This window comes from Moschus berezovskii, chromosome 8 (assembly GCF_049115385.1).
Source record: "Moschus berezovskii isolate FMDL1 chromosome 8, NW_MosBer_1.0, whole genome shotgun sequence".
Taxonomy (NCBI): Eukaryota; Metazoa; Chordata; class Mammalia; order Artiodactyla; family Moschidae; genus Moschus; species Moschus berezovskii.
This window is the reverse complement of record NC_142467.1, coordinates 109,134,747-109,149,979: the sequence shown is the minus strand read 5'-3', so window position 1 is coordinate 109,149,979 and position 15,233 is coordinate 109,134,747.

Sequence of the window (15,233 nt, the reverse complement as noted above, 5' to 3'; positions counted from 1 at the left end):
CCTCAGGGTTTTGTATCTCCAGAGAGGGGCACAGAACCTTCTGGTGGCACCGGCTCTCTTCCCTAGAGAACTGACCCACAGCTGAATGCCTGTAAATGATTGCATCCTCAGGAGCATCCTTAAATAGACAGGAAGGAGTATGTGAAAGATACATACACAGTTTTAAAAAATAAGGTGGATTCTTATGTAAACCCCAGGTTATTGAATTTACCTGCTTCCTGATTCTTTTCTCCTGGTCTGGCCCCCACCTTGGGGAAAGAGGGTGTCTTCAGACCAGACAGGTATGGGGGCCCAGGGTGGCACATCAGGGTAAGGATCCCTACCCCAGGCAGGAGACATTAGAGAGCCAGGAGGTACTGGTCAATTGCCTAGGGAAAATGAGGCCCTAATGCCCACCCCTTTCCCCTTTCCAGGGATGGAAAAGCTGTGTGCCTGCTCAGCTTTGGCCAGGAGAGGGCAGAGTGAGCCGGCTAGAGGGCCTGCCAGCATCCATGGCCACATCCGTTGTCAGGTTCAAAGCCCCCAGCCCAGATCCTCACCTTCAGCATGACCTAGAGAAGAAGTCTGGGGCTAAGTTCCTCCCCTCTTGGGGGGGTCCCTGAGTCCAGAGACAAGGTCAGACACAGGGATGCTGAACCCTGGGAAGGGAGGTTAGAGGGACAGAAGTACCAGAAAGAGCAAAGGGGCTGAGGCAGGAGGGAGACGGAATGTGAGTGCACCCTCTAAGACCCCCAGCCTGGTAAGTACCTCATGCAACTTCTATGTGTGGCATCTGTGAGGTGGGCAACATTTGTGCCAGGCTCCTGGCAGTCAGGTTGCACGCCCACCCAAGATCACACAGTTAGAGTTGAGCCCCTGGATTTCAGATCCTAGCATGTTTGTTGCCAGCATCTCTTCCTGTGTCCCTACCCTGCCTCTGAAGACATTGGAGCTTCAGTACTTCTGTAGGCTGCAACATTACCTTGGATTCCTCCAGTGATGGGGAGCTCAGTACTTATTAATGCACTCAACATCCAGGACCTAGTTGCAGAACTGTATCCTCTTAAAAAACTTCCCAGGATGGTGGGGGGATTGGGGTGTCTCTACCTGCTTGCCCTCCCCTGGTTAACTGGCCTCTAAAAAACCCCTGAGTCCAGAGGGGACCCTGAGACAGGTTTCTGTCCCAGATACAGGTGGGATGAGGAGAGGGCCCAACCCTTCCCTCTGCTCAGCTCAGAGCCCGTCTTCTGCCCTCCAAGCCCTCTCTCCTACGCGTCCCTCCTGGTGCAGGCTTCAGGGATTGTTCCAGCTGTTCTGGTGGTGTGGGTCTTGGGACAGCACCTGCATGCCCTCCATGCCCATGCCCGTTTTCCTGCCCCATCCCCAGGCCATTCTGCCCCTTGTCCTGGGCCTGGGTTGGAGTCTGGGGACAGCTAGGTTATGTCGGAAGCCTGTGTTTGGCATGGGGGTGTGCCCACTGAGAGCCGCACAGCGGTCAAGGGTCAGTGGGAGGACCATGGCCCAGTTCCATGACTGTGAATGGGCTGACTCTGGGACCTCTCTCACCTTGAGACTCTTTGAGCATACCCGCTCCTGCCTCAGTGTCACCGTATCATGCAGGCTCCTCCCTTCCCTGCATCCTCTCTTGGCCCAGCTCACAGGAACAGCCCAGGGCCATTCCCTACCCAGTTCCCCCCTTTTCCTGGGCACTGTCTGGGAATGTGCAGTTCTTGAACACTCGTCTCGGCTCTCCTGGGCATGGCAGTGCTCTCTAGAAGGCCAGCTTCACTGGGAAAGATGCTTCTTACCTGGTTCTTGGTCTCACTTCATGCCTGGGCAGACGATAGGTAAGGCGAGTACAGGGAGTGCTTCTCAGTGAGCTTCGCACTGGGATGCCAAAAAGCACATCTTTGTTTTTAGGACCCTCCAACTGACATTTACCATCCCCTCCCATTTTGAATATAGGTGACATTCCCAAATAGCAGTATGCACTGAACCTATGATGTCAGCAACAGAAACCTCAAGACAATTTTACATCTTGTCATGGCTGTTGCAGGAACCATGAAATTACGGAGATTGTCAGCCTGCAGCTAGCTTTTTCATCTCTGGTGCTGGCAACTGAGGCTGACAGAAATGACAGTGCTGTATTCCGTGCCCCCTTCTGCACAATGCTTCATTCCCACGTCTTCCGGCATTATGGAGCCGAACGCAGTCAGGACACACTGGATGCACAGTCTGGAAAGTGCTAACTGCACTTAGTACATTTTGGAAACCATCGTCCTCATCGAGGTCATAGAAACCTGTTGCCCCTGAAGTCACATGCCGCAAAAATCTTAAAACTTTTGATACCTGGATCTGTTTCTGATGGTGCATCATTTATGTTAGGTAGTAATAAAACTGTATTCTGAGAAGGAGCTCATGGACTTCCCTAGCCTGCTAGGGGATCCCTGGTGTCTGGATAACCTCCCTGCTCTAACTTCTAGATGAGGTCAGTAGGGGAGGGAGAGAGGCCCCACTCGGGGGTGGCATGTGGCAAGCTGCAGGGCAGGGGACCAGCAAAGATATCTGACATGGAATTTGAGGGGCAGGAAGGCCCCAGTGACTCAGACACTTTCCGTGGTGGTCCCTGCAGTATGGCTGGAGGCCAGGAAGCCAGCAGGAGGAGATCATCAGGACCATGCTGACCAGGGTATGGAGCCATGGCACTCAGCAAGCTGATGGGTAGGGGAGGGAGGGAGGAGGGGCAGGCCCTCGTGGGTCTGGGCACAGATTGTATCACAGACTGTGAGGGGGCCTGCAGCCCTCGTCTCCTCCTGGACCAGGCTGTTCTCTTGGGACTCACCCCCAGGTTTGAGAGGGCCGGTGTCTGTTGCTCTCTCTGGGGGGCCCTTCTCCCCTTTCAACTCCCAGACAGAGGACGGCAGGAGGGAGGGACCCAAACTATCTTGGGGGGCATCTGATGAATCCAGGGTTTCAAAAACCCTGGAAAAGGGGAAAGTTTGTTGGTCTCTGCCCTATCTGTGGACTGGTGACAAGTTCCACAAACCCTAGTGGCTTAAAATAACAGTCCTTACATACACAATCTCCTTGGGGGTTAGGACCTAGGAGCATCTTGGTGACGTACTGGCACACAGATTGCATGTGGTGCAGCCAAATAGCGGTTTACCCTGCAGGATTTTCAGGGGGTAGAATGGTATCCCCCCAAAGTCACATCTGTCCAGAATCTCAGAATGGGATCTTGTCTGGAAATGGTGTCTTTGCAGTTGTAATTAATCGAGAATCTTGAGGTGAGATGACTCTGGATTAGGGCCCTGGATTCAGTGACAAGTGTTACAGGCGATCTGAGACAGACCTAGGAAGGTGGCCACCTGACCACAAGGGCAGAGACTGGGGTGACACAGCCATAAGCCAATAGGTACCTGGGCACCAAGAACCGGGAACAGGAAGGGTCTGCCCCGGGGGCCTCCAGAGGGAGCACGCTCCACCCACAAGCTCATTCCGAACTTCCAGCCTCCAATCCCAGGAGAGGATAGATTTCTGTTGTTTTGGCCACTGCATTTGTGGAGATTTGTCGTGGCCTCCCCAGGGGCTCATGTGGACTGGTTTCTGGGGCTAAAAGTCTGGGGGTCCTCTAGATACCCCTCTTTCCTTTCACCTGCCTGTCCGGGTGGTATCTGCACACATGCGCCTGAAGGTGGCCAGCTTCTTGCAAGTGGCCACATAACCCGTGCAGTGGGTGTGTGTCCCCCAGTGGGCAGGTGTCCCCTGCTGTGCCTGCCACACCTTGCAGTGGTTCTGGCTCTTGGGGTTAGAACAGTCCTTTCCTGGGTTCCCCCTGCCCTGCAGCCCCTGGCAGGACCAGGGGAAGGACACTCTTTCTCCCTGTTTCCTTCACTCATCACTCCCACAGCCCCGGGTCTGGAGGGAGCCAGCCGTGGAGAATATCAGCCTTGTAGCTGCAGTTATTGCAGAACTGTTCTGAAGAAACATGGGCAGCTGTGGGGCAGGATTCGTGTGCCTGCCTGCCACCGTCTCCCCCAGACAGCTCCAGGCCCAGGCCCGAGTGTGGACCATCCTCAGACTCACAGAATCTATCAAGGACTCAGAAGTGTCTCGCTTGCCATTCCACTGAGCAAGGCTGGGGAGCACCAAGCAGATTGGTGTCTGAGTTATGGGGGTCAGGCGTTCTGGCTCCTGGAGCCTAGCAAATGGCCCAACTCAGAAGCCCCATGAGGTCCTTGTCCACCTGAGTGACGCTGAAAACCTTCCGTGCCCATGAGTTTCTGCCGCCTGGCTCCCTCTCATTTTATTTTTTAAAATTTGTGTTTATTTTTGTTGATTTCTCTGTTGGTCTTTTCTCTGTTGATTTCTCTGCCTGGTCTTCACTGCTGTGCAGGCTGCTGTCCAGCTGCGCTGTGCGGGCTTCTTGGTGCCGTGGCTTCTCCAGTTGTAGAGCGAGGCCCCGGAGCGCAGGCGCAGTGGTTGTGGCCCAAGGGCTTAGCTGCTCCATGGCATGTGGGATCTTCCCAGACCAGGACTGAACCGGTGTTCCCTGCATTGCAGCTTGGATTCTTAACCCCTGGACCACCAGGGAGGCCCTCCCTCTCATTTTAGTTTGCTGGTACCAGGCAGCTCAGCTGTGCCCAGGGTTCTGACCCAAGGCCTTTGCACTGAGTGCCCGCTTCCAGGTGAGTTCGCTTTCCCCTTCCTTCCTCCTTCTGCGGGTCTGTGCTCCTTTGAACTCCCCTCTCCATGGAAAATAGCCCTCCCTTCACTCCACTCTCCCCTCTCGCACATGAACATATTTAATACATTTGTTTCATCCGGGAGACCTGGGTTCGATCCCTGGGTTGGGAAGATCCCCTGGAGAAGGGAAAGGCTATCCACTCCAGTGTTCTGGCCTGGAGAATTCCATGGACTGCATAGTCCATGGGGTTGCAAAGAGTCGGACTCTGAGCGAATTTCACTTTCACGTTTGTTTCATGGCTTTTTCCTCTGTGCTCTGCCGCCCAGCAGGGCCTTTACAGTGGACACACTATAGATGCTCAGAGACAGGAAGAACAGAACGGAAGCCAGTGGGGACAGTGGCTCAGAGAGGAGCTGCTTGATCTTGGGCCACACAGAGACGGTGAGAGGTCACAGGCCCTGCAGGTGACATGCCTGGCTGTGGGCAAGCAGTACTTATTCTTGTCACCTGAGGCGCGCCAGCATCCTTTGGAGCAAGAGTAGGACCAAGGCGGTCAGGTGGGGGCGCTCCTGCCTAGGCCACCGCTACCCTGGCTAGGACCCTTCAGTGCTTTAATTAAAACCCATGTCTCTGCCTGACCCCGCTCTGCCATCACATTCTCCACTTAATTGGGGCCCATCAGAGTGGCTGAGGTTAATTAAAAAGCCCAGCCCGAGGCGTGGCGGTGTCCCAGCGTCTGCTGCCGGGATTTGCCGTGCACGCGCCCTGCTCACACTCCAGAGGGCTGGCTTCCACACCTGTCACTTGGCTTGGGGTCCAGCTCCACGCTTTCCACTCTGGTCTCTCCGAGACTGTGAACATCTCACAGGGATCCTGAGGCTCTGAAGTGGCTTTCTGTCTCCATCAGGTGAGGGCAGGCTGGCTCTGGGGACACCAGTCTGTTTCTGCCGGGTCCTGTTTCCAGCCTGGGGGGCTGGATGCTGCTTCTGGTTCCCAGGTCAAGGTGGGCCAGCCCTGCCCTTTTTAGCACCCCACCCCTACCTTCAAGCCCAGCTGGGCACCTGCCCCGGGAAGCCCCCTTTTCAAGAGGGAACTCAAGCCTCTTCCTGCACAGACTATTACCTCCTACCACCGCATGTTAGGGGAGAGGCTAAGGTCACCCTAGAGGGCACCTGGCTCCCCAGGTGTGTTTAAGGGGGTGGGTGCCCTGTGAGGGAGACCAGTGGGCAGGCGGAAGCCTGCCAGAGGTGATCAGCCAGGGACATCAGGGTCTGTGATCTGATCCTTCAAAGGTCTGGTCATAGAGAGGGAGATGGACAGGCCAAGGAGGGCAAGCCGTTGACAAAAGCAACCACTGTTCTGTCATAGATGGGAAAAGAAACAGCCAGAGTGTCTTGCTGCTGCCCAAAGGGATGGATGTCTGCCTGCTGGCCTGCCCAGAGCTGGACATCAAGGCAACAGGCAGTCGAGGCCCAGAGGCCTGGCAGAGCCAGGCTGAGGGATGGGAGAACCTGAGCAGGCAGGCCAGGTTGTGTGAGGAGCCCCAGCATTACTTATGGTTCTGGAATGAGCACAATTCCTCATTAACTGGACAAGGACACTGGACACGACCCAGGGCCGGAGACCACTGGCCATGCCGGGAGCTTGTCTGGGTTGGGTATTAGCTGGCGGGTGCTGCTGCCCATCAGCATGTCAGGCCAGGCTGGAGTTGAGCTGCAGGGTGAGCATTGGAGAGACCTCTGATCCTATTCCAGGGCCCAGGTGTGTCCTCATACCCTCAACCCAGTGACCTGCTTGGGGACCCCAGGCCCCATGGGAGGGGACCCAGGAAGTGGTCACACCTGCTCCTGAAGCTGCTAAATGAGGAAGCATGTCAGAGTGGGTGGTGGCCTGTCCCACTTCTCATGTCGGCCTTGGGCTGGAATGCAGGAGCTGGACCCTGTGGGCTGGGCTGGCTGAGCTCACTGTTGAGCATCAGCCCAGGGCAGGGGCTAAACCTGGGGTCAGGAAAAAAATCTCCCCTCTTTTTGTCCATCATGGGGCAAGCCATGTGACAGGGAGAGGCAGAGAGTGAGTCTGAACCACCTGTGAGTGTGTCCGAGCCTGAGGCATCACACCTGTGCTGTGTGCAACCCCACCGGTAGTCTGCTCCCTTGCACTGTCCCCACCTGCAGCATCCACAACAGCAGCGTCCCCACTTGTATCCTCCCCACCTGTGCCCTCTCCTTCCCACCTGCATCATCCTTACAGCATCCTTCTTCCCTTCAGTGTCCTCACGTGCATCCCCACCATCCCCGTTATTCTTGGCTGCTCTGGGGCGAGTTGAGCCGAGCTGTCTTCCACACTGTCCTCCTGGTCTGAATGGGTGGGTGCTGAAACAGCCCCACCAGGTTCCTCACATCAGCTGCGGGCTCAGTGCCCATCTCCCCCATCTGAGAGGCTAGAACTCGCTAACCTCCACGTCCACTAGGAGTAGTCGTCAAACAAGCACTGGCAGAGTTGTGAGCCACTGGGAAGTGCCAGAGCAGTTCCTGATGGTCCAGTGGGTGGGGGACTCGGAGCTGAGGCACCTAAGCATGGGTTGGGGGCATGGAGCTGATGCTGCACTTGCAGATGCGTCCAGGAGCCTGGGTGAGGCCACCCATCCCCCACACTGGGGGGGAGGACACATCCACGAAGACCAGCCCTCTGGACATAGACAAGGGGCAGCCCCAGACCACTCTGACCTCAGACTGGCCCTGATCCTGTGCCAGGCAGCACCTATCCTTCCTGGACACTGGCCCAGCTGGAGCTGCCCGCACTGGCTGCAGCCCCTTCCCAGGGGCCTCCCAGGCAGGGGGTCTCACAGCATGATGCTGCCTGTCCGCAGTGCGCTGTTGACTGTGAGAGGCTGTGGCAAGTTCTGCCTCTCTCCCAGACTCCGTTTCCCTGTCTGCACTGTGACCAGCTGCTATGCTGTCATCCTAAGGCCTGGGACACCCTTCCTCATGGCCGTCTCCTGGGGCCCCTGATGTGGGAAGTGGGGAGAGGTTCCGCGGGAGGCATCCACACAGGGACCCCCTGACATCACTGCAGGGACAGCTGATCCTGAGGCCACATGTAGGGGTGGCTCCCTGCAGGTGTCCCCACCGCTCCCAAATCTCCTCCCGGGTAAGCGGCATTCTCCTGAGGCATTCTGATGATTTGACTTAGGCTGGCCTGCCTGAGGTTGGAGCTGAGAAGGGTGGATCTGTTGGGAGCTAGGTTTAGCGCTGGGGAGACAGCTGAGCCCTTGGAACTGGTCAGGGCCGCTGCAGAGGCCTGCAGCCCTGGGGATGGATCAGCTTGGCGCCGGAGATCCCTCCCCACATGCAACATAGACAGGCTCTCCTCTGCCTCACGTGGGCCCCGAACGTGCAGCTGGGTCCCGGGGACCATGCTACAGGAACCACAAAAATTATGGCTGTGAGGTGGTGAGGAGGCCTCAGCAGAGGCCAGGAGAGGCCTGAGACTGAGGGATGGAGGCAAGGGTGAAGGAAGTTGAGAGTGAACTGCAGGTGGGACCAGAATCTATGATGTGAGGTCTCAGCTTTCCTTAAGATGCTGCCTGACTAACATGCTGAGTGCCCTTGGGCAAGTCATGTCCTGCCCAGGTCAGTTTCTCCATCCATAGATTAGCGGTCCCCCTTTAGCTCAGAGTGGGACCAATTTGTGAGGGGTGTAGGCTGAGGCACTCCAACTCCATCTTGGCACTGGAGAGCCACGGAAGGTTCTTGAGCAGAGGAGGGGGCTGGTTTTCTGTTCTGTAGCTCAGACCCGAACATTCAAAGGGCACTCAGTGAAGAAGCACATGTGGTCTCTGGTGCTCCTTCCCAAATCCAAACATCAAACAACTTCCCCCAGGGCCCCAGGCTTTGCCTTTCTGTAGGTTGCAGACTGACAGACTGAGTGAGCCAGGTGAGGTAGAATGAATCCCTGCAACTTGTAGGCAGCAGAGGGAGCTAAGGAACCTAGGACAGCTATTAAGTCCGGCTGCAGGTTCTACACTGGCCCGCCTGCTTCTCTGCAGTCCAGTTTTCAGGCAAGGGGCAGACACTGGGAAGTCTCCCTTCTGCCCCAAAACCTCCCCACTGCTGTCTTGGAATTCCACCATTCAACCTCGTGCCTTAAGGCCCAGGTCTGCCCACCTTCCTGTCTTGAGTTCTGAAGATGGCTGCCGGGGTTGGGAGAAGGTATGTGTGTAGAGTGTCCTAACATCTGCCATAGGGACTTGGAGAAACTTGAAGGAAACGGAAGCCTGGGAGAAGCTTGGACACAGAGCCCCAGGGAATCTGAGGGCCCTGATGAACCTTCAGAGCTCCCTTTGGAGGGTCCTCTCTGTCACAGAGACTCACCTGCTCCAAGAAGCCCTCCTGGATTAATGACAATGCCTCAAATGTTCAGTTCAGTTCAGTCGCTTAGTCGTGTCCGACTCTCAGCGACCCCATGAATCACAGCACACCAGGCCTCCCTGTCCATCACCAACTCCCGGAGTTCACTCAAACTCATGTCCATCGAGTCGGTGATGCCATCCAGCCATCTCATTCTCTGTCGTCCCCTTCTCCTCCCGCCCCCAATCCCTTCCAGCATCAGTCTTTTCCAGTGAGTCAACTCTTCGCAATTGGCCACCTCCAAACACACAAGTGCCTGGCTGGCCAGTGCTGGCCCTTTGCTGGTGGGTGAATCAGCTGGTTCCTTGCCTCAGACCAGGCTGCAGGCATCAAGGTTACTGGGAACAGGCCTGCCTTCTCCTTTAGAGTGGAGGGAAGGCCTTCCCAGAGCCGGGCCTCCATGGGCGGGAGAGCATGCCATCCCTGCCAGCGCAGTGCCTCCCTCCCAGCCTGCTGTGTTTGGGTGGACGAGTCCTGGTCCTTATACCATAAACACCAATTTGCAGGGCCCTGAGAGCCAAATGACTGTTTACTGTGTGCTCCAGAGACTCAAATAAAAAAGAGAGAGAGAAAGAGAGAGACGTGATTGAGGAGCCAGCCTGGATCTAAACATCAATTAGCACCTTCTGAGTAGCTCCTGTCCCAGCTGCCAGGCCAGGCAGTGGCGGCTCCCAGGCTGGGGCCCTTCCCAGGGCTTCCCCAGTGCCCTGGGTACCTGCCTGATCCTGGCATCTATAGGGCGGACCTCTCAGAAGTACAGGCTGCCTAAGGGGCGCAGATCGAGGATGTGAGAGCCACAGAAACTGCACCATGTGCTCACCTCCTCTTGGGAGTCCTCCCAGATGACCTGGAAGGTATGGAAAGGCCCATCACCCAGCTCTCTGGGGCCAAGGTCATCTGGGGGGGTGAGGAGTGTGGCAAGTGGGAGTGCCCTCTGTTAGCTGCTCCTGATACCCCCGTTTTATGGGGGGACAGGGAGGGAGAAAAGGGAGTAGTTTTGCCTTCATGAACTCACACTGGGGAGAGAGGCTTTATCCAGTAGGTCTCAGTTTACCTGTCAAAGCCTATGAACAGAAGGACTGGAAGAACTCCCACCCAGGTGGGATGGCAGAGATGCTGTCCTGTTCCTCTAAGGCTTGGCCGTCACCCTGGGAGGTTGCCTGCTGTCCAGACTGAAGCTGGACTTGAGACTGGAGTGCAGTGTGGATGTGTGAGGTGCCCTGTTCCTGCTCAGGCCAGGAGGCCAGGGGGCTACTGGAGATGAAGCTGCTGACTGCTAGGATGCCTTGTCCTTGGGAGTCCCAACCAGAGTTTCATGAAGGGACACAGGGTTCCAATAGCAAATGAGTTGCAGGCAAGAGGACCATGCGGCTTGGGGAGGGACCATGGAGTCTGGAGTGGGGCTAGGCCACCGAAGGGGAGAGCTGAGAGATTGGGGCTGCCCCAGGCCATCAGACCGGACCCCAGGATGGGCTGTGTCATGTCCCCCAGACCAGACCCTCAGGAAAGGGGCAAAGGCATGGCAGCAGGGCCTTGAAGCCCATCCGGTCCAAGCTCCGCTGTAGGGGTGAAGGCCATCACTGTGTAGGACTGGGGAACCTGGCTCGGGGTCCTCAGTGCTCCGTAACAAGCTTGGTGACCCAGAGTGCACCTGTTGCTCTGAGGGTCCCACCCTGGAGATTCTGGCCCTGCATAGGGGTGGGGGATGGGATGGTTCAGGGCATCCTTGAAGTGTGGAATCAGGTCCTAAGGACCCAGAAAGTGGGAGTATGAGGGAAGAGGGGGGAGGGGAGGGCCTGTGGGGGTCCTAGGAGGAGGGGGCTCACCACACCCCCTCTAGAACTTCAAAGCTGAAGCCCTGGGGGTGTGAGATTTGCAGGGAGCTGGGCCAAGGGGGGGGCCCTGGTCGGGTGAGGCCCCACAACCTCCGGGCCTTTAATATGGTTATTCCTCTCCTGTCTCAACTACCTGTGAACAGGCCCACCAGGCCCATTTCCTCCTTCTTCAGGGCTGGCGGGAGGGGCTGTAAACTCCCTGGAGAGGTGGCTTCTAAGGCCCAGGCAGGCTGGCTGCCCTGTGTTCCGCCCTCCTTCTGAGCTGAGGGTAGAGGGTGGGGGTGGGGAGGCTGGCGCAGAGTTCATGGGAACATGCTGATGTTGGCAGGTGAGCAGGCCCAGTTGGGCTCCAGAGAGGGCTCTGGATGGAGCATCCCACGTCAGCAAAAGGCAGGAGCAGAAAGGCCCAGGGGAGCCCCATCATCCCACTTCTTCCTCTGGAGGGAAACAGGCTCTCGGGGGGGCTTGCTCCTGGCTGGCAGAGAGTTGAGGGTTTCACCTCCTCATTCCACACAGGCTCTTGCTAGCTCCCCTCGACCATTTCCTGGTACCTCACCTGGTGGAGAGCTGAGACCAACTCCCAGGTAGCTTCCATCTTCCTTCTGGGTGTCTGGCCTCTGCTCTTTTAGGAAGCCTGGCCTTGTCCTTGCTTCCTTTCTTGGCGTCTCACCGTTGTGACCCTGTGGCTGTGCCTCCACTCCCTGACGAGCCCGTCTCTCCTAACCTTTCATCTGCAGAGCCCCTGGCACCTAGTTTTCAGCAGGTGCCAATTAGGGCAACTCCTACCCAGACCCTAACTCAGAGGTGCCGCTCCGTTTGTACTGTCTGTGCACTGTGGATGTGCCCACAGGCAGCTCGAGTGGGGCCTGTCACCCCCCACCTCCAGCACCTGACACTAGTGTGGAGTTTCTGATCTCGCTCTATTGACTGGTGGGCTATGTGGGCCTGGGGTCTTTCTGCTGGTGACTCACGCCTGCAGGTGCGATTGGCCACCTGTGCTCCAGGCCTGGACACTGCCCTGTGAATTTCATCACTGTCTCCCTCTTTATAGAGTGTCTGCCTGCAGTCCATCTGACTCCAGCTGACCCTTTGAGGCCCCAGTAGGGAGTCCCTGGTGGTCAGCTACAGCCCTGGGGCAGTGGTGACCTAGCCTGAAATGGGGCTGGTGAAGGAGGCAGGGAGCCCCGGGCCAACAAGGGCGAGTGGCTTGGGTGGGACTTTGGTGTGCCAGCCTGGGAAGGTGATAATGATTTGGAGTGTGAAAGCAGAGGATTTGGGAGTCCAGAGCCCTGTGTCTCTCTGCAGTCCCTTTTGAAAACATATATTATATCTACTTATATTTATTCTTGACTGTGCTGGGTCTTTGTTGCTGCACAAGGGCTTTCTCTGGTTTCAGCAGGCGGGGGCCGTTCGAGTCGCAGTGCCCAAGCTTCTCGCTGCAGCGGCTTGTGGCAGAGCACAGACTCTGGGGTGCGCCGGCTTCAGTAGTTGGGGTGCACAGGCTTAGCTGCCCTTTGGCATGTGGACTCTTCCCGGACCAGGGGTTGAATCTGCCCCTTGCACTGGCAGGCAGATTCTTAACCACTGGATGACTGGGGAAGTCCCCGCCTCTAGTCTCTTAGCCTTGTTGGACCTTTTCTGGCTCTGACTTTAGTGGCTTGGAGCCTGCAGCAAAGACCGGTGTGGCCATTAGTGTGATGGGGGTGGTATTCCCCAGGTCCTGTCTGGGGTGATGAGGCCACGACCTCCTACCACCACGTTTCCTCTTTCCTCCTTTCCTCCCTTGCAGGGCTCCTACTCCCTCCACCAGGCAGCTCCCCAAACCCTCTCTCCCAGTGCAGGGCTCTGTGTGGAGTGGATACTCTTGCCCATGCTGGGTCTGCACAGCCCTGGCCGGGACCCTGGCCAGCCAGCTCTGGCTCTCTGTTGGCAGAGGGTCACCCTTCATTCCTTTGCTCTCAAGGATACCATGTGGTCCTGATGTCTAGCCATGGAGCCAGCTGAACTGGGCTTCCCTCCCTCTGCTCTCAGCAGCCACAAGCCTCCTGATTATGAGGCCCCCGTCTGCCCCCAGCCCCCTCCTTTCCAGCATACGGCTCCTGCAGGGCGGCTGTGCTGAGCCTGACCTCTGAGAGGGTGGGAACTAGGCCTCCTCCCCTCAGCTCCAGCACCAGCTCTCCCCATGTCCCACCTGCCCCAGCATGCCCCTCCACCCCTGCTTTTCCTTTCTCCCTCCTTGTGGGTCTGCTCGGATATCAGGGCAGGGCTCAGAGGCAGTGGTAGTAGTAGTAGTAGGGAAGCGAGCCTGGAGGGACACAGAGAGAAGCAAGGACCCTGCTCTTGGCTTGAAGAGGTGAAGGTGTGGTTTGAGAAAGGCATCACTTCATCCTCTGGCTCCTGTAGCCTCCGTTTTCAGAGGGCTACCCAGCTCTGCAGACCCTGAATACCCTGGATTGAGGGTGGATGTAGGCAATAGCCATGGAGGCACAGCGTGACGCTTCTGCCAACAGTATGCTTTGCTTGTCCTTGAGTCTCTGTTTGCCTTGGAAAGATCCCCATCCCAAGATTCTGAGCATGATTCCAGGATCTGGCCAACCATACATATAGAGACTGCTGACCCCTGCCAGTTCTCGGACACCTGAGCAACGCCCTGTGGTGGAGAGGAGGCCGGGGTCCAGGGTCAGCTCAGGCCTGAGGATGAACAGAGGCAGGAAGGAGCCCCTGAGAGTTCTTGGCTTCACACATTAGCTCTCTGCCAGCGATGGATGTCCCTCATGACCTCCCAACTGGATTCCAGCTGCATGAGCTGTGACTTCTAATGTGGCCTTTGCAGGGGGCAGAAGGAGGCGAGGCCCAGTGAGAAGTTCCTGTCTGATTTCCAGGCTTCTGGCTGGTGAGCCTCCGATTGAGGGAACATGTCTTGCTTCCAAGTCAGGCCAGGCTCCTAGAGTGCCCCATGGCAAGCTGAGAAGGGGACCCCACACAGAGTTTATGTCCCCAAGCTCAGGAAGCATGGCCGCGTAGCTAGTGCTCAGATGGCAACTGAGTGAGCATGTTGTGGATGTTTGGGCAAGTGGCTTTCAGCTGACTTGGTGGATGTCCTGCTGCACCCCTGACTTGCGTGGGGTCTGCCCCCCTGGGGTTGCCATGGTGCCCTGCTTGTAGCACCACACATCCCCTGCAACAGGCAGGCCTCCTTCCCCGCTCTCTGTACTTTTCACAGGTTTGTCTCCCCCTCGACTTTGAGACCACTGGCTGTTTCCTTCCTTCTTTGGAGTGGCCATCCTTCTTCCTTCCTCTGGAATTCTGGCTCTGGAGGCCACTACAGAGCCCCCAGGAGTCTCTGAGCTAAACATGCCCACCACCACCTCCCATCGTGGCCCTTCCCAGAGGGTCACGACCAATCCAGGTCCCATGCCTTGCTGACCCACCACCAAAAATCCAGCACAATCCACAGGCTTGTTTGGTTGTTTCTTCTTCTTTTTTGTTTTTGTTTGTTTGTTTTTACTTTCCCCATTGTTTGAAACTCACAAGCTATGTCTAAAAGTTTCTTTCATAGAAAGAAAAGGAAAACAACACAACACACCTGTTTGTCTAGCTCCTGTGTATGGTGGATATAGCAGCATCGGAAATAAAATTAAAACCCACAAATGCAAAATTCAAGGCAGAGGAAGGTCATATTCCTAGTGGGGTGTGCAGGTCCCTCCATTGTCTTTCCCCCTGCCTGGAGAGGAGGCCCTCAGGGCCAGGGGCCAGGCAACATTTCACAGTACCAGAGGCTGAGGAGGAAAAGTCTTGGCATGGCAGCTCATGGTGGGCAGTTCCTATGGGCATTAGTTGAGGGGTCCATCGGCCTTGCTCATTCCCAGACAGGATGGATGAGTCAGATATGATGAGGGCCAAGCCAAGTAGCCCACCGGAGACTCCATGATGGTCAGTGGCAGGTAGGTCTGGGGTGCCACATACATAGTAGCAGGACCTGGGGGTCAGTCCTGGCCACAGGGGCGGGGCAGAGACCACTCCTCTGGGGACTTTGGGGCCCCTCTCTGCAGCACCAGTGTGGTATCATCCCCCAATCCAAATCTCCCAAACAACCCAAGGCGAGCCTCCCAGCTAGGTTACAGAGCTGAGTAGGACCTGGGCAGCAGTGCAGCCTTAGAGTCTAGGTCCCCTTCTTGCCTTTCGCTTACAGAGGACTGTGAATGAGGGAGCTGGAGAGAGGTGCTGAGGCCAAGAGGGCGGCAACCGCAAGACTGGAACAGGAGGCCTGCTCCTCTCCTGTGGATGAGATGGGGTGCGTGTGGGAACGTGAAGACAGGGAGG